Source organism: Macaca nemestrina, chromosome 8 (assembly GCF_043159975.1).
Source record: "Macaca nemestrina isolate mMacNem1 chromosome 8, mMacNem.hap1, whole genome shotgun sequence".
Taxonomy (NCBI): domain Eukaryota; kingdom Metazoa; phylum Chordata; class Mammalia; order Primates; family Cercopithecidae; genus Macaca; species Macaca nemestrina.
The window spans coordinates 42,934,381-42,954,639 of NC_092132.1; the positions used below are offsets into that span (position 1 = coordinate 42,934,381).

General features: G+C 43.2%; 1 long non-coding RNA gene across 4 annotated transcripts in view; it reads left to right on the forward strand.

Moving 5' to 3' along the window:
* The window catches only part of LOC105476034 (uncharacterized), a 72,837-nt gene that overhangs the window by 23,056 nt on the left and 29,522 nt on the right, over positions 1 to 20,259 (forward strand). For 2 of the 4 annotated variants that reach the window (XR_011606842.1, XR_983801.3), the window contains exon 1: positions 16,465 to 16,749. The exons of 1 other annotated variant lie outside the window; for it this stretch is intronic. This is a non-coding gene — a long non-coding RNA (uncharacterized lncRNA). Of the gene's footprint in view, positions 1 to 16,463; positions 16,750 to 20,259 lie in introns of those variants that run through there. One more of the 4 variants, XR_983802.3, reaches the window with a different exon arrangement.

A 20,259-nucleotide genomic window follows, 5' to 3' on the forward strand; every position in this document is an offset into this window, starting at 1 on the left:
GAGATCAGCTGCCAGTGCCCGCCTCTACAGATGGTAACGACTCCATGAGTATTGTTTTGTTCGCCTTTGAACCCCTCACCCAGGTGCTCAATAAATACTCAAGTAATAAACGGACAAGCCAAACCAAGCAGCAACATCGACCTTAGGGAATCTAAAATCAAACCAATGTAATACTGGGCCCCCTGCTCAGGGGTTAGCTTAGGACACAGGTATGAGCGGGTGAAGCGTTTCCACTTGCTTTATCAAGTCAGGAGAAAACAGAAGCTAAGAGGCTTAAGGGTTGGGCTGCGGCACAACCCCACGGTGCAGACCACAGCAAGCGAGCATGTTTCATGGATCAAACCCAGTTTAGATTCCCCACAAAAGCTTTTATTTGGAGAGCTCTCATCTCTACGTTCAGAGAAGTAGGCTCCTGAACACAGAAAGGTGGAAGGAGGCAGGAGGTCTCGGACTAGGTTATTTCCCATCTTAGCCTGATTGGACAGAATTCCATGTGATGCTGAAGGAGTGAAAATTGCTACAGTCTACCTTGGAGACCCATTTGGCAGAAGGTGTATATGCCCTGTGGCCCAGCACCTCTAGGTCTCTACTCTGGACAAGGAGATGTGTCTCCTTGTGTCTCACAAGGAGATATGTCCAAAGAAATGCATTGCTGCATTATTTACAAAATCAAGAAATTAAAGCAACCTGAGTATCCATTAATGGTGAATAAATAAAATTTGATGCATTTAAAATGTTAAAATGCAAATTGGCAAATGCAAAGGCATGAGCAAGATTTTTGTGTATCAATATGGACAGATTTCAAAAGTATAATATTGAATGAAGAAAAATGCAATCAATATGATACCATTTAAAGATATAAAAGCGACAGGACACAGTGGCTCACGCCTATAATTTGAGCACTTAGGGAGGCCGAGGTGGGTGGATCACTTGAGATCAGGAGTTTGAGACCAGCCTGGCCAACGTGGTGAAACCTCGTCTCTACTGAAAATACAAAAATTAACCGGGCATGGTGGTACATACCTGTAGTCCCAGCTACTTGGGAGACTGAGGCAGAAGAATCACTTGAACCAAGCAAACAGAGGCTACAGTGAGCCGATATCATGCCACTGCACTCCAGCCTGGGCGACAGAGCAAGACTCTATCTCAAAAATAAATAAGATGTAAAAGCAATACTGTAATATTATTCAGAACTACATGTCTGTACAAGTTTTGAACAACGGGCTGAAGGGATACATGCTAAATTCATTGCAGTTACTTTTGGGAAGGGGAATTTGGGAACCAAGAGGACTTAAATTTTATCTGTAATTTTTCTTTCTTTCAAATACAAACAAGTTTAGAGTTTTGAAGGACATACATTAATAATTGAATTCAGGATGATGGTTGGGGTATAAGGACACTTTTCTATCTTAAAAAGTAGATTTTTCTCGGAAAACAAAAATATGGCTTCTGTGATCTGGTTTGGGATACATGTGTATGTTGTGCTGGGCAGGAAGGGACTGGTGAAAAGCTTTGGCTGTGATCCTTTAGCAACATCCTCTGGCTGACAACAGAAATTAATCATTGCCGTGGCATTGAAATTCCAACAGTTGGCTGAGGCTTTTAAACACCTACAGTCCTTTTTGACCCTTTGATGGAAGCTGTGTCCTCTCGACTCTAGGGGGGAAAATGCACATACACAGTTTGGCATATAATTTCAGGGGTGTTGTAGCCCTTAGGTGAAGAGTCTGCATTGCTGCAGAATATCATGTGGTTGGCTTGTTCTGACCTTTAGAACAGTTAAGTAGAAATGCATAACTGAGAGACCAAGAAGACTTGTTAAAATAAAATATAAATACAACATTATCTTGGAAGAAAGAAGGTTCGGACTCTCAATCTGTGTGTGTGTGTGTGTGTGTGCGCGCGTGCGCGCGCACGCACGCATGTGTGTGTGTAACTGCTGAAGCCCTAAAAAAATAAGCACAGCTTCTCACGAGCTCTCAGTTTGCCTCCTGAACTGTAATGTAAACAAGTCAGATCATTCTGGGAAACTTGAGACTTAGGAAGCCCAGCTTCTGCCAGTGTAAATGCCAGCATTCGGGTCCTTGGAATGAGCTTCCCTCAGCCTGGAGCAGGAAATTTAGAGAAACATGTTTGGTCTTGCAGAAGGACTGCTCTGTTTGCTCTCCCTGCAGGGACCATGCGGTGGGCAGACTTTGGTCAGGATGAGCAGCTTGTTCAGGGCACGGCCAGCCTCCAACATTCCTTGCTGGAAGGCCTTGGGGATTCACCCAACCCCCCTAATGGGGACAGAGTCTTCCCATCCAGCGCCCAAGCAGTCCTCTTTTCCCTGCCAACCTTAGGCTGGGATTAAGATAGTTTTTTAAACTAAATTTCACTTATTTATTTATTTATTTATTTATTTATTTAGAGACAGTGTCTCACTCTGTCAGCCAGGCTGGAGTACAGTAGTATAATTATAGCTCACTGCAACCTCAAACTCCTTGACTCAAGCAATCCTCCTGCCTAAGTCTCCCCAGTAGCTAGCACTACAGGCATGCACCACCATACCCGGATCATTTTTTTTTGTAAAGATGAGGGTCTTGGCCAGGCGTGGTGACTCACACCTGTAATCCCAGCACTTTGGGAGGCCGAGGCGGGCAGATCACCTGAGGACAGAAGTTCGAGACCAGCCTGGCCAACATGGTGAAACCCTGTCTCTCCTAAAAATACAAAAATTATCTGGGCCTGGTGGGCGGTGCCTGTAATCCCAGCTACTTGGGAGGCTGAGGCAGGAGAATCGCTTGAACCTGGGAGGAAGAGGTTGCAGTGAGCCGAGATGTCGCCACTGCACTCCAACCTGGGCAACAGAGCCAGACACAGTCTCAAAAAAAAAAAAGGGGCGTGTCACTATGTTGGCCAGACTGGTCTCAAACTCCTAACCTCAAGCAATCCTCCCACCTCAGCCTCCCAAAATGCTGAGATTACAGGTGTGAGCCAGCGTTCCTGGCTCTAAACTTCTTTTTTTTTAATCATTTTGGTCTGGAGACAGGATACGTCATTTGAAAAAACATTTTGGTATTTGGAGTTTGCTAATTTCTTTCTGTCAAATAAAGAAAAATAGAGAACATTTAATTTTTTTTATATGGAGTCTCACTCTGTGGCCCAGGCTGGAGTGCAGTGGCACAATCTCAACTCACTGCAACCTCCACCTCCTGGGTTTAAGCAATTCTCTTACCTCAGCCTCCGAAGCAGCTGAGATTACAGTTGCACGCCACCACGCCAAGCTAATTTTTGTATTTTTAGTAGAGAAGGGGTTTTACTATGTTGACCAGACTGGTCTTGAACTCCTGACCTAGATGATCCGCCCATCTCGGCCTCCCAAAGCGCTGGGATTACAGGCATGAGTCACAGTGCCTGGCCTTAATTTTAAATTTTAAAACAATTCTGATAATATTTAGGTCTGCTGCATCTTTTCTAGTTGATGCAAAAATCTGTTGAGTTGGAGTGATGAACTGCCAGCATCCCCAGAGCACTGAGCTTCTCGTCAAGCATGCTTGTTGTCAGGGCTGTGGCCAAAACACTAGGGGATGCATTTGACATTTAGAGGAAACTTAATCACTTCCAAAGACCCAAAGTCAGATGTAGCCTTAGATGTTTTATACAATATTTATACAATATAATACAAGATTTATATAATATTTATACAATATAAAATATTTTATACAAAAAATATTTGAAAAAAAGTGACTTGGCAATAAATCACAGCATGGTACTCATTAAGGTTACTTGCTGACTCATTAAAGTTGAAATAATGATCCAGTTGTCAAGATATAGATATAGATAATTATTGTTGTTGTTGTTTTTAACCTGTTAAACTTTGCCAGGGGGAATTGTGTGGGGATTGGGTAACCAGAGGGGCGTTAAAGCACAATGAGCTCAATTCAAATCCAGAGAAGTGAGGGGCCATGGGACACTAACACAGGGCCCTCACTCCACTTATGTTGAAACAATTTAAAAAAATTTTTTTGAGACAGAGTCTTGCTTTGTCAACCAGTCTCAAATGTACTGGCGCAATCACAGCTCACTGTGGCCCAGAACTCCCAGGCTCAAGCAATCCTGCCACCTCAGCCTCCCAAGTAACTGGGACTGCAGGTGTGCACCACCATGCCCTGCTAATGTTTTTTTTTTTTTTTTTTTTTTTGTAGAGATGGGATCTCGCTATGTTGCCCAGGCTGGTCTCAAACTCCTGGGCTCAAGCAATCCTCCCACCTCAGCCTCACAAAATGCTGAGATTATAAGCACGAGCCACTGCGCCAGGCAAAATAAGAAAAATTAACGCCTCCATTCCTATAGCAATGTAACTCTCTTTAAAAATTCCACCTCTGCAGATGGGGGTGGATCTTTAAAAATTTCTTGTCTGTAGACAGGCTTTGGCTCCTGGGCCTCCCCTGGAATCTCCTGCAGGAGTTCTTGTTCGGAAACCTTTGCGGCAAATGCACACAGCACTTGGGTGCCAGCTCTCTGGTGAAAACATCTCTAGCCCAAAGAGACTATCCGGAGTGGTTATGCTCCTCTTGCCTTCATTTTGCTTACAGGCTCCATTCTGTTACATTTGGAAGCCATGGCAGACATCAGTGACTCCTTTCTAGAGCTGTGGTTCTCAAACTTGAGCTTTAGAATCACCTGGAGGGTTTATTAAAACCTGGACTGCTAGCACCCCCATCCTGAGTTTCTAATTCTGTCACTCTGGTGTGAGGGCCCAGAATTTGCATCTCTAATGAGTTCCCAGGTGATGCTGATGCTGCTGGTCCTAAGACCACACTTGGAGAACCACTGGTCTATGCATTTCATCTAAAATGTCCTCATTCCTCAGTTTGGGTCAGATCCCAGAATGTAGGCTCAAACACAACCCTCTCTACACAATCATCATGGGAGGAAGGGGATGGAGCAGATGGTCCTATAGTTAGCCAGTGAAACATACATGGAGTCCAGAGTTATGTATAAAACAGCCCTTTCACGTTCAGTTGAATATTCCCACCCGATAGACCACAAAGGGGCCAAGAGTGTGGAGTTGCTCATCTGCTCCTCTCTCAGCAGCTTACCCTTCTTGGGTTTCTCTCACTAACAAGGGCTTCACTGTGACCCTCTGGCATCCAGGTGGCAGCTCCTTCCCTTTGGAGGAAGAGCCTTTTCCCCTGGACATTCTGTCCTGTCCCTTTCCCCCACACAGCCTCTCTTTTGGTTCCTGTCTTCTGCTGAGCTGTGCATTGTTCCTTTCCATCTTGATAGTATGAAGCTTCAGGACCTGGGGTGTGAAAGACAGAGAAGGGGAAGAGAGGCCTCTGCCTTGTCTGCCCTAAGGATGTGGTGCTTACAAGAGAATCGGAACTTTCGCTCAGCCTCATTAACAAGGCTGTGGCTATGTCTTATGGTATTATGCCAAAAGTCTCCCTCTGTCATCCTAGTCTTCTGTACCTAAACTCAAGGACATGGGAGAAGAGGCAGTCCTGCCACTGCACAATCATGGGTTAGTGCTACTAACCTCTCTGGTAGCACTGCCTCACCCCTCAAAGGTGGGTTTAATGCTGGGAATCTCTACTCGAGTAGCTGTGAAGATTTCGGACAGGGAGTTTTGTAATCTTCAGACCACACCTGCTCAGTAGCTGTTCCCTTTACCTGGAGGTGGCCCACACATGGGACATATTAACCCTGATTAACATGCAATTCCCTAGCAGTGGTTCCTCAGCCTGGCTGTCATTAGAGTCACCTGAGAAACACTTTTAAAAATGTATTTATTTTTTAAAATAGATTTAGGGGGCATGAGTTTTGTGACATGGATATATTGCATAGTGGTGAAGTCTGGGCTTTTGTGTAACCATCACCCTAATAATGTACATTGTGTCCATTATATAATTTCTCATTCTGCCCCCCCATTCCCAACTTTTCAAGTCTCCAATGTCTATTATTTCACTCTCTATGAGAAGCATTTATAAAATGCATATTCTGAAAAAATATGTACAACGCAGAAGGCAAGGGTATATATGTTTCCTTAATACATAAAGAGTGCTTATAAAATCCACAAGAAAAGTCTGTTAATCCAATAAAGAAAAAGGACAAAAGGTATGAATAGGCAGTTTACATACTCATAAAAGTTCAAAATATTCATAAACAGATAAAAATATAATAGTTATCACTCATCATTAAAGTCACAGACATTTAAAATGTTGAGGTACCATTTTTCACCTCTCAGACAAAAGTTAAAAAAAATTCAGCTATGCACTGTGTTGTGAAGAATGTGGAGAAAGGACACGCTTCACGTGGGAGTAGATGTTGACATAACCTTTTTCCATGGCAGTGCATCAATATCTATCAAAATGCTACAGGCATCTTCCTTGGTCAGAGATAGCTAAAGAAATAAAAGCAACAAAACAAAACAAAAAGTACTACAGGCATATTCCTTGGTCAGAGAAAGCTAAAGGACTAAAAACAATAAAACACAAAAAATGCTGCAGACATATTCCATTTGACCCAATAATTTCGCTGATCTGAGTTCACTGCCGTGATATCCTAATGCATGTATAAAAATGCATCTACAGGAAGTTCATAGCAGCATTGCTCATAATGGCACAACCCATAGGCAACCTAAATGTGTATCAATAAGCAAGGGGTGAAATAAACTACACCATGGCTAGCCACTGAATCTCTATGCCACTGCAGAAAAGGATGATGTCTGCTATGGTCTAAATGTATTCCCTAAAATTCATGTGTTGAAATTTAAGGGCTCATGTAATAGTATTAAGAAGTGGGGCCATGGCCGGGTGTGGTGGCTCATGCCTGTAATCCTAGCACTTTTGGAGGCTAAGGCAGGTGGGTCACGAAGTCAAGAGATCATGGCCATCCTGGCCAACATGGTGAAACCCCGTCTCTACTAAAAATACAAAAATTAGCTGAGCGTGGTGGTGCATGCATGTAGTCCCAGCTACTCAGGACGCTGAGACAGGAGAATCGCTTGAACCTGGGAGGCAGAGGTTGCAGTGAGCCAAGATCATGACACTGCACTCCAGCCTGGTGACAGAGCGAGACTCCATCTAAAAAAGAAAAAAAAGGGGGGGCCTCTAGGAGGTCATGAGAACAGAGACCTCTCATAGATGGGACTCGGGCCCTTGTAGAAGGGCTTGGGAAAGTGGATTTGTTCTCTTCTGCTCTTCCCTCTTCCACCATGTTGGGACACAGCAACAAGGCACCATCTTGGAAGTGGAGAGCAGCCTTCACCAGACACTGAGCCTGCTGGTGCTTTGATCTTGGACTTCTCAGTTTCCAGAACCGTGATAAAATAAATGTCTGTTCTTCATAAATTACCCAGTCTGGATGGGCACGGTGGCTCATGCCTGTAGTCCCAGTACTTTGGGAGGCTGAGGTGGGTGGATCACAAGGTCGAGAAATCGAGACCATCCTGGCCAACATGGTGAAACCCCATCTCTACTAAAAATACAAAAATTAGCTGGGTGTGGTGGTGCATGCCTATAGTCCCAGCTACTCGGGAGGCTGAGGCAGGAGAATCACTTGAACCCCGGGAGGCAGAGGCTGCAGTGAGCCAAGATCATGACACTGCACTCCAACCTGGGCAACAGAGTGAGACTCCATCTCAAAAAAAAAAAAAAAAAAAACCAAAACAAAAATTACACAGTCTTGAGTATTTTGTTATAGCAGCACAAACAGACGAAGACAATGTTGATCTGTGATCATGTAACAATCTCCAAGATGTGTTGTTAAGTGAAAATAAGGTTCAATACAGTGTTGGTAGTGTACTTTCATTTCTGTGAAAATATGGGTGATATGGACATATGTACATATATATGTATTCAGAAATATGTTTAGACCATTTATGGCAATAGGTTGCCTTTGAGCAGGAAGACTGACACGCTCTTACTTTTAGCATCGAGAGTCCCTTTGCATTGTTTGAATTTATTTTTACCATGAGCATGTGTTATTTCATTGAATAATAATAATTTAAAAATCATATTCTTGGATTTTTCTAGACCATTTGGGAGTAGGAGGCAAAAATATATGTTTGTTAAAAAAACACAAAAAACTCCACTTGGGGAAATGGTTGATTCTAGGACTGGGAAGGGAATATACAAGTTGATCCCGGAGCATCTTACAGTGCCAAAAAGAATGAAGCATCACAAAACCAAAAGGACGGGGCATGTGCGAGGGACACAGGAGCCAATCTGAAAGAGCTTTCCATGGCCAAAGCTGGACATTTTGAGCAATAAAATAATATAGTGGTGAATTATAACCCAGAATATAAAATAAATATCTGTAAGCCCATATTGGTATACATAAATCATTGAATAAATAAAGGGGGAAGAAGGGGCACATCTCCCTTACAGAAGAATTCCAAGAATTCCAAACACTTTATGTAGATATTCCCTTCTCCAGAAAGGAAGGCTTAATTCCCACCTCCACCTTGACTGTGGGTTTCACTCTGTGACTCTCTTCCAAAGAATACAGTGTTGTGGGAGCGGATTGCTGGGGGAATAATTTTAGAATGGAGAAAACTGGCAATCCTTTCCCTGGCCAGTTAGCCAAAGACTGGCAATCAAAGTTGATAAGTTATGTTGATAGTGTCTACCTTTGATATGATGTGATAAGAAGGCTACTTCACCTCCACCTCTGCAGTATTCTTCCCTAAATCCATAACCTCAGTCTGATCATGAGAAAGACATCAGATAAACTCAAGTGGAAGGACATTGTACAAGATACCCAAAAAGTACTTTTCTTTTTCTTTTTTTTATTTTTATTTTTCGAGACAGAGTTTTGCTCTTGTTGCCCAGGCTGGAGTGCAGTGGCGCACTATCCAGCTCACAGCAAGGCCTCCGCCTCCTGGGTTCAAGCAGTTCTCCTGCCTCAGCCTCCCGAGCAGCTGGGATTACAGGCATGTGCCACCACACCTGGCTAATTTTGTATTTTTAGTAGAGACAGGGCTTTTCCATGTTGGTCAGGGTGGTCTCGAACTCCCAACCTCAGGTGGTCCGCCCGCCTTGGCCTCCCAAAGTGCTGGGATTACAGGCGTGAGCCACTGCGCCTGGGTCAAAAAGTACTTTTCAAAACTATCAAGGGCCAGGTACAGTGGCTCACGCCTGTAATCCCAGCACTTTGGGAGGCCAAAGCAGGTGCATCACCGGAGGTCGGGAGTTCGAGACCAGCCTGGTCAACATGGCAAAACCCCATCTCTACTAAAAATACAAAAAATTAGCTGGGCATGGTGGCACATGCCTGTAGTCCCAGCTACTGAGAAGGCTGAGGCAGGAGAATCGCTTGAACCTGGGAGGCAGAGATTGCAATGAACCAAGATCGCTCCATTGTACTTCAGCTTGGGTGACAAGAGTGAAACTCCATCTCAAAAAACAAAACAAAACAAAAACTATCAAGGTTATGAAAAACAAAAAAAATCCATGAAACTGTCACAGATCAGAGGAGACCAAAGGGACATGATGACTAAATGTGTTATGGTACTCCAGATGGGACACTGGAACAAGAAAAGAATATTAGTAGAAAAACTAGTGAAACCCAAATAAAGTGTAAAGTTTAGTTAATAATTAGAAACAAAACTCCAGGCAGTTCTTATGTAGCCAGCTTGGCTCCAGGCTGCCATGAAGCACTCAGAGGCCCTTCAATAGGATGGAGGTTCTCAAAGTTAAGTGTGCAATAGAACCCCCAGAGAGTTGCTAGTCCTGTAGATCCCATGGTGGGCATTCTGATTAAGTAGGTCCATGGCAGGCTTGTGAATATGCTTTATTATTACTATTATTTTAAAGACAAGGTCTCATTCTGTCACCCAGCCTGGAATGCAGTGGCACAATCTCAGCTCACTGCATCCTTCGCCTCCCGGGCTCAATCTCTCCTCCCACCTCAGCCTCCCAAGTAGCTAGGACTACGGGCACACACCACCATGCCCGACTAATTCTTTTTGTACTTTTTTTGTAAAGATGGGGTTTCACCGTGTTGGTCAGGCTGGTTTCCAACTCCTAGACTCAAGTGATCTGCCCACCTGGCCTTCCCAAAGTGCTAGGGTTATAGGGGTGAACCACTTGCGCCCAGCCTGCTTTTTTTAAAAAAAAAAAAACAAGAGCCGAGTTTTTTATTTGTTCATCTCTTGCCTTGGAAGTACAGTACTCCTTGATGACATTCTTGGCCTTAGATTCTTTGCCATAGTCCTTAACTACCGCAGAACTGCAACCAACCACATTACTGGGCTTTCCCTCTCTGTCAATTTCACCAAGGCCTACCCAGTCTCAGTTTCTTGATGTCACCAGCTTATTTAGGTGGATTTGGTGTTCAGCACGGAGGGCTTCCACCAACTTGACATCCACAGGCCATCACGGTGGGATGCAAGCACACAGAGGTGGACGTGGCACTTGTCTAAGACTGGCAGCTTTCAGAATTACATGTGCTAGGCCATTGTGATGAGAGTGGTCAGCACCTCTTGTAAAGCAGTATTAATGCCCATGACGCCTCCAACAGCAATGTCTCCCTCAGCCACGGCAGCAGAATCTTAAATGCACCCAAGTCTTCGCCTCCCACAACTGGGTAGCTGAAGGCGGGTAATGGATATACATTTTTAATACGAACTACTAGGGCTTCTGAAATGTCACATTTTGGACACACTGCCCTGGAAACCAAAATCTGATACTCTACTCATAATTACTATGTCTATCAATAAGATGTGAGTTCTGTTGGAACAAACATCTTCTGAAGATAGAAAGATCATGAACTTCCATTCATTATGTACCATCTCTAGTCTATTTGGGGCACTCAATGGGTTTCTTAATAGAATTCTTACCACCACTTGACATGTGATAAGTGTGAAATGAATAAATACTGAAAATAAGAAATGAATAGGAAACCTGTGGATACATCATCTCTTCTCATTATCCTGACCTAGTATAATCAGAAGAGGTTATTTCCTCTGATGCTTAATTCACATTTAGATTATATTCTTTTGTTTTTCCATACAGGTGCAATGCAAATAATCATGAATTTCTTTGCAGAATTAGAGCCATCTCAGGGCATGGTGTACTTCTTCCGGAGCATCCTGTGTCCCCCTTCATGTTATCCCCACTCACGGTCACTCTTCCTGGGACTCTCTTGTCAAACCAGTCCCCAGCCCCATGCCCCAAACACACACAGCTAGTTAATTCCTACTCTACCTTAGCTTCACGATCATTTCCTTATCTCGCCTCTGTCACTGGTAAGGACCCCTCCAACATCCTCCCAGAGCACCCTGCCCTTTTCGGTTATAACTCCCAGCACCTACATTCTGCATCTTCTCATCCCCACTAAACTAAGCTTTAAGATGACAGGAACTGTGTCTGTCCCGTCTCCTGGTCCATCTCTAGCTTGTGGCATGGCAGGTGGCAGACACTAGGTGCTAAATATTTGCTAAAAGAATGTTGAATGAATTCATCAGAGATTCCTCAATTAGAGTGCATTTGGACATAAACCTATCAATAACCTAAGCAGAATTCTAACATCCTCAGCAATTGGGATAGCTGTGCAATCCTTTCTGAATTGCAACCCATTTTAATGGTCAGCTCATTGTCACTAAGAGTGGCTTCTTTGAGCTGCAGACAGCAGTTACCTGTGAAATTCTGTCATGAGACTGGGAATAAGACTCTGGAAGAGGGTTGGGAGGGAGGCAAAAGGGAATTTCAATGGCTGGGACATCCAATTTTATTAATCTGTCATCAGCATGCACAGACATTGCAGTGAAAAAAGCAGAAGCTGTGGCACTGGAAACTCCAACCAAATCAGAGATGTCAGAATCAAACATATAACTTTGGCAGTAAATTGTAAGGTGATGGATTGGTCATTAAGACAACCAAAGCTGACCAACAATGTGTTAAGTCTCTTGAGCACTTTCTACACACAAGGCACTGAAAGGCATAAAGATGAACAAAATATGTCTCTGAACTCAAGAAGCAGTCATCTAGACAGGAGGCAAAAACCACAGTTAAAAGGCATGAGAAGCTGGCTGGGTGCAGAGGCTCACACCTGTAATCTCAGCACTTTGGGAAGCTGAGGTGGGAGGATCCCTTGAGCCCAGGGGTTCGACACCAGCCCAGGCAACAAAGTGAAACCCCCACCCCATCAGACCCCCATCTCTACAAAAAAAAAAAAATACAAAAAATTAGCCAGGTGTGGTGGTGCATGCCTGTGGTCCCAGCTACTCAGGAGGCTGAAGTGGGAGGATCTCTTGATCCTGGAAGGTGGAGGCTGCAGTGAGCCGAGATTGTGCCACTGCACTCCAACATAGAGCTTTGATAAGATAAAAATCTGATCAGTGTACCAGTCATTCAATCAATAAAATGTACTTGGCAACAGAGCAAGACCCTCTGTCAAAAAAAAAAAAAAAAAGGTCCTGAGACATGAAGGTTGAGCGTTCTGAGTGATTTGTTGCAGCTTCAGGAAAATGGGAAGGCTGGGTGGAATATGTACCACTTCCATTGGAACTTAAAAGATTATTAAACAATAATATAATTATTGTTATAAATTGAGCCCAGGAGTTCAAGGTTTTGTGATAAGCCATGATTGTGCCACTGCAGTCTAATCTGAGTGACAGAGTGAGACCCTGTCTCTAAAAAAATTTTTTTTTTAATTTAAAAAATAAAAACAGCCTGGGTACAGTGTCTCACTCCTGTAATTTCAGCAAAGAAGCTGAGGTGGGTGGATTTCTTGAGTCCAGATGTTTTAGACAAGCCTGGGCAACATGGCAGAACACCATCTTTACAAAAAGTACAAAAAATAAGGCAGGCATGGTGGCACACCGGTAGTCCCAGCTACTGAGGAGGCTAAGGTGGGAGGATGGCTTAAGTCTGGGGGTCATGGCTGCAGTGAGCCGTGATTGCACCACTGAACTCAGCCTGGGTGACAGAGTGGATGAGAGATGAGCTTGCTTTTGAAGAGGTAGTTACAGCCCAGAGGGAAAGATGCATGTCAACTAATCATTACATGCAGCGGGGAGCAGCTACGGAGATGTGTGCCAAGTGTTACAGGAACACAGTAGGAGAACAGCTAATGGGCAGGAAAGGTTGAAGGAAACTCTCATGTAAGAGGTGATATTGAAGGCTGAGAGCAGCCAAGAGGTGTTTTCCTGCAGAACGAGAGAAGTTCCTGCAGGCAATCGGAACGCCACGGACACAGGTTCAGAAGCACAAAACAGCATGACAAAGAATACGAGTTCTCTCGGTCACTGTTTGACTTCACAAACAGACAAAGAGATTCTCACACAAAAATTTCATATAAGATAGGGAAAAAATTGATCAGAATAATATTCTATGTAGGCTGGGCTTGGTGGCTCATGCCTGTAATCCCACCACTTTGGGAGGCCGAGGCAGGCAGATCACTTGAGGTCACAAGTTCCAGACCAGCCTGGCCAAAATGGTGAAACTTTGTCTCTACTAAAAATACAAAAATTAGCTGGGCGTGGTGGCAGGCGCCTTTAGTCCCAGTTACTCAGGAGACTGAGGCACCAGAATCACTTGAACCCGGTAGGCAGAGGTTGCAGTGAGCCGAGATAGTGCCACTGCACTCCAACCTGGGCAACAGAGCAAGACTCCATCTCAATAATAATAATAACAACATTCTATGTTGTTATATATACAATAAAATTTAGGTTGCAATTGTAAGTCTGCTTTAATGTTTAGAACAAAAACCAAAATTAGTGTTGATTTAGGATTTGAGGTCTACTTTTTCTAAAAACTTGTCCAGTAGCACATTTGACAAATATGTTGAAGTACTTAGTTTTTTCTCAATGACCTCCCTTAACCTACAGTTGTCAAATGCTTCTCTTTTGAAGATCCTATTATGTTCTCATTCTTGTCAATTTCTTCCTCTTTAATTGTTGTCTGATTAACTCCATGTTTGCTTATGATTCTAGCAATTCTACGACATTACTTTCATCAGCTCCACGAAACTTGCACAAAGGTTATTCAAAGTATGATTACTTTTGTGTCTCAAACTAACCAGAGACACTTGGATGAAACCAGCTGAAGAACTGCCTGCAGCTGAGTATGAGAGTGTGAGGCAGGGGGCAGTGGACAAATGCTGACATTTACCAGCTAGAGGCCTTCACAAAGTAACTCCAACTTTCTGACCTTCAGATTCCTCATCTACCTTGAGGAAATTATTGCAAGAGTTCAAGTAAACTGCACACATGGCCAGTGCAGTGGCTTGTATCTATAATCCCAGCGACTTGGAGGCTGAAGTGGGAGAATCACTTGAGGCCATGTATTAGAGACCAGCCTGGGCAACATAGAGAGACCTTATCTCTTTTAAAAATTTGTTTTTAATTAGCCAGGTGTGGTGGTGCACACCCATAGTCCCAGCTACTCAGAAGCCTGGAGCAGGTGGATCACTTGAGCCCAGGGGTTCTAGCTTTCAGTGAACTATTATGCTTGTGCCCCTGCACTCCAGCCTCGGTGACAGAGTGAGACCCCATCGCTAAAACAATAAACTGCACAGTGAAAACACCTAACATTGTGCCAGGAATATGACTGTCCCTCAGTAAACAGCCACATTCTCCCTCCACAATGCCTTGGATATCCTGGAGTACATTTGATTGATTGACTGATTGGTATACTGATCAGATTTTTATCTTACCACCACTCTGCTAAAGAAACGCCGGGCCTGATAGATAAACTTGTGTCCTGCAGAGGAATAAAGGGAGGAAACATTTGTCAATTTTCAAGACAGAGGTGCCCAAAAAGCTAGTTTCCCACTGAATAGAGATAAAAGGAGAACAGGAGTGCAAGATGTTACATATGCTGAGGGTGATTTCGCCAAGACTAAACAGAGCTGGCATCTGCAAGACATGCAAAGATTTTTTATTCCAGGGCTATGGGATTCTGGAATCCAGCCCTTCCTACATGTTGTTCATTCTAGAAAAATAATTAGATAATGAAACAGGAGAATCACCATGCCTCGTTGCAATCTTAAAACTGAATTTATAAATAAAAATTAGAAATGAAGCCCACCCTGGACTCTTCTGAGAAATTATCAACAAATATGAGATTTGACTGACAGCTCATCTGAAATGCAATTTTCCTGTCTATTGTTCTCTCAATTCATTTCTGAATTCATATTTTAGTGTATTTGTTTTGGGAATATTTTATTTCCCTTCAGAATGAAGGGATTCTTTAAAAGGAATTATATGCAAAAATTAGTTGAGTGGTTTGCCGTCGTTTACAATGAAAATTTACATGCAGTGGCAGTAATCCAAAACGTTACATTTACCTTACCATATGATTCCCGTTACTTCAGAGAAACCTTGGAGACTAAATCTCACCAACAATTAAAAGGTCCTGATATTCTAATCAGAGCCGGAACATTACAATAACATTTGTTATTAGATCAGAATTACAAAACCACGAACAGAGTAAGAAAAAAGATTCATGATTTTAATCTTTGTGACCCTTGCTGTAACAATATTATTACCACATAGCAGTAGTTTCTCAAGAGAAATTTCTCACAATATCAGTGAGGTGATAATTGCAGCTATTTTCCTGGTATGGGTTAATTTCATGGAAATAAGTCCCAACGATGAATGATCATGCTCAAATGAGAAAAATGCTGATGAGCTGTGTCTTAATTGTACACATTCTTCTTGGGAAATTTTTAACCAAGAAATGAGCATATAAGCATTAAAGGAATATTTAAAGAAACTATTGATTTGAGAAAGTTTGTTTTGGAAGAGCAGTTCTAGATATTAACAGCTGGGCACAGTGAAATCTAAGTTTCCCAACACAAATGTCAGAAAAGATCCACTTATCCTCTCTTACTTGCAATTTCCAGTTCCCTAATAAAAGAGCTTTCTTTTACATTAATTTTTAGTGTATAAATAAACTTTTATAAATTAGTAAGAGAAAGTTCCACAACCCCACAGAGGACATGAATAAGCAGTTCACAGAAAAAGAAACACAAATGGCTTTTAAAAATGGAAAATGCTTAAACCAGGCGATTGTTAACTCAGAAAAAATAAAAAGTTGTATAAGGAATGCAATCTGATTCCCAACTTGGCTCAGCAACAAATAATATTTATGTGATATTAATACCCTAAGTGCTGAACTTAATATACCTATCACTGGCTTTCTGAACACAATGGACTTGAGATGTTCCAGCACAAACCTTTTCATCTCACCTTTTCAGCTCCATGGATGAAACAGCAATCTTTGTAGCTTTTCTGAGTACTCTTGGGTTATTAATGAATAGTCTCTTTTTCCCCCAAGGTAACCCAAAGTCCAATTTAGTCTAATATCGGCATACTAAGCTCTTATCCAATGTATAGCTTTCTCCTGCAGCTTGGGCCTGACACAGGCTTGAAGTTTGCAGTGGGCAAGAAGAATGAGTAGGGCAGCCAAGTAAAATGTAGGATGCTCAGTTAAACCTGAATTCAAGAAAGCAACAAGTACTTTTAATATAATTATGTCCCAAATATGGCATGGGATATACTTATACTCAAAAAGCATTTATTGTTTATCTAAAATTCAAATTCAACTGGGCATCGAGTTATTTTTATGTGCTAAATCTGGCAACCCTCGGTTCAGGGCCAATGTCACTATGTCCCATCTTGCTCACTGTGTTGCCTCTGGCTCCTCTAGGGTTAGAGGCAGACATGGAAAAGATAGCCGTGAGGAGAAGGAGAGCTCTTGGCCTGCATGGTTGTCATCTGCATGTGTGCCCTCTTGGTGTATCAGCTGTTCAAGGGTGAGTCATGGGACCAGCCCCGTCACTGGGGATGTTTTAGATGTACTTCCCTTGACCTGGGAGATGCCTCATTGGGCTGGCCACTGACAACTGCCCCCTTGGCACCTGGCTTCTGGTGGCTCACTCTTGGTTGGGGTCACTTTCCGCCCTTCCAGATGGTACAGTCGGGTGGGTTTTTGTTGTTGTCGTTGTTGTTGTCGTTGTTTGAGACAGGGTCTCTCTGTGTACCCAGGCTGGGGTGCAGTGGCGCAATCTTGGCTCACTGCAACCTCTGTGTCTGAGGTTCAAGCGATTCTCTTGCCTCAGCCTCCTGAGTAGCTGGGATTACAGGCATGTGCCACCACGCCCAGCTAATTTTTGTTTTTGTTTGTTCGTTTGTTTGGTTTTTGAGATGGAGTCTTGCTTTGTCACCAGGCTGGAGTGCAGTGGCACCATCTCAGCTCACTGCAACCTCTGCCTTCCAGGTTCAAGTGATTCTCCTGCTTCAGCCTCCAGAGTAGCTGGGACCATAGGGGCGTGCCACCAAGCCCCTGTAATTAGCACCAGCTAATTTTTGTATTTTTAGTAGAGACGGGGCTTCACCATGTTGGCCAGGAGGGTCTTGATCTCTTCACCTTGTGATCCACCCGCCTCAGCCTCCCAAAGTGCTGGGATTACAGGTGCGAGCCACCGCCCCCAGCCTAATTTTTGTATTTTTAGTAGAGATGGGGTTTCATCATGTTGGCCAGGCTGCTCTCGAACTCCTGACCTCAAGTCATCCACTTGACCTCCGAAAGTGCTGGGATTACAGGCGTGAGCCACGGAACCCGCCTGGCCTAGTGGAGAATTTCAAAAGCAACCCATTAGCAGCTCTTTTCCACAGAATCCAATCTGACCCATAGAAAACCCTGGCAGCCCCTGGAAAAGCTGGTCAACCTTGACTCTCTGTTCTGCTGTGAGGCGGTCTGCTCCAGCCAGCTCCTGGCCTTCACACACCATTTTGTTTTCATGTGTGAGTCAGTCACTGAGTATATTGAGTCTTCCCAAATTTCAGGAAATGCCTATCTGACTCTCTGAGGATGCTCTTGAAAGCTCCCTAAACCCCCGCTAGTTTAGGATGAATGTGAGGAGTCTTTCTCTCACTGCATGTTGAGGATGGGGTAGGAAACGCAGTACTCTGATAACTCTCTCCAGAGCAGTCCCCCGATCTGGCCCTTCAGCCCCCTGCTTAATTCTTGGCCTTCTTTTTTATAGACTAGAGGTAGTCAGTGGCCAAGGCTGGAAGAGCCACTCTGGGGACACCTCATTTGCAAGCCCTGCCTGGATTGTCTAGAATTTCTGTGTAGAATGTAGGGCCCTTTGCACCTATTGTTCTCAGCTTTAGAGTCTCAGTTGGATCTCAAAGACTTAAAATTCTATTTTAACAACCTATTACATAACTAAAAATGGTTATATAATCATACTGTGAAGATGACAAAAGGGTGTGTGTGTCTGTGTGTGTGTGCAGGATGTGGGGTGTCATAAACCAAAATCCTCATCTATCATAATAGGGAGAGAGAAGAGAGTTTGTGAAACTGATAAATCAGGACGTGGCAGCATAAGTACAGCATTTAGAAAGATAGAGACAAATAGCAGAAGGAGGACCTGAGTAACTGAAAACATTTGCCTTTGGGAAGTGAGACTAGGGGGTTGAACAAGAATGGGGGAAGATGCTGCTATTTTTCATTGCAAGCCTTTTAGTAGTATTAAATTTTTTAACAATGTATTTTGATAATAAAACTAAGTGATAAATTTTGCCAAAGCCACGAAGAAAATATTATGTAGTTGTTACAGAGAATGAGGCAGGTCCAGCGCAGTGGCTCATGCCTGTAATACCAGCACTTTGGGAGCCTGAGGCAAGCAGATCACCTGAGCCCAGGAGTTCGAGACCAGCCCGGGCAATGTGGCAAACCCCCTCTCTACAAAAAATAGAAAAATTAGCCAGGCATGATGGCTCACACCTGTAGCCCCAGCTAATCAGGAAGCTGAGATGGGAGGATTGCTGGAACTCACGAGGTGGAAGTTGCAGTGAACTGAGATCACATCACTGCCCTGCAGCCTGGGTGACAAAGCAAGACCCTATCTCAAAAAAAAAAAAAAAAAAAAAAAAAAGGATTATGTATATCTATGTAATAATAACAGCTAACACTTACATAGTATTTCATGACTATCGGGCATAGTCTTAGATTCTGGGCCTATTCTAGTTCATTTAATGTGTGTATATTGGTTTCCTAGGATTGCTGTCACAAAGTACAATAAACTGGGTAACTGGGTGGCTTAGAACAACAGAATGGTATTGTCTCACCGTTCTACAGGCTACAGTCAGAAATGAAGGTGTTGGCAGGCTCACGCCCACTCCAACCTGTAGGCAAAGGATCCTTTCTTGCTTCCTCTAGCTTCGAGTAGCCGCAGGCGTTCCTTGTCTTGTGGCAGCATAAATCCAGCATTCACATGGTATTCTCCCAGTGTGCATGTCTGTGTGTCTGGTACAAATTTCCCCTTTTTCTAAGGACACCAGTCACATTGGATTAGGGCTCATCCTAATGACCTCATTTTAATTTGATTACTTCTGCCAAGACCCTATTTCCAAATAAAGTCACCTTCTAAGATACAGAAGATAAGGACTTTAACATATCTTTTTTGGGAGACAGATAACATCATGCAAGAAAAGGAAATTGCAGCACAAAGAAATGAGGTCATTTGACCATAAATGCATGGCTAGTTAATAGTGATACTTGAATTTAAACCCAGGAAGTCTGGTTCCCAAGCCTTGTGCTCTTAACTACTAGACCACGCTCTCTATCTATCTCCATTAAGTGCTCAAAGCAAGATGAAAGCAGTGTACCGAGTACAGTATCATTGTGTGAAAAGAAACTGGGGATGACTATGACATACATGTTTGCATATGCACAGAATATCTTTGGAAGAATGCCCAAGAAACTGGCAGTAGTGTCACCTCTAGGGAGGGAAATTTGGGGAGAGAGGAATGACCTTTTTCTTTTACACATATATATATATATGTATATGTGTATATATATATGTGTGTATATGTATATTTTAATACTTTGAAGTTTGCTAGTTGTTTTGTTTATTTGTTTCCAAAGGCAGGAATTAATTTAAAATAGTTAAATTTAAAATGAAAACAAGAGGGATGTTCTGGGCCGGGTACAGCAGCTCATACCCATAATCCCAGCACTTTGGGAGGCAGAGGCTGGAGGATCACTGGAGCCCAGGAGTTCAAGACTAGCCTGGGCAACATAGGGAGATCCTGTCTCTACCAAAAAAAAAATTCAGAATTAGCCAGGATTGGTGGCGCATACCTGTAGTCCCAGTTACTGGGGGGCTGAGGTGGGAGGATTGCTTGATGCTGGGAGGTCGAGGCTGCTGTAAGCCATGCTTGTGCCACTGCACTCCAGCCTAGGTGACAGAATGAGGCCCATATCTCAAAAAAAAAAAAAAAAAAAAAAAGGAATGTCCTTTTATTAATGCCAT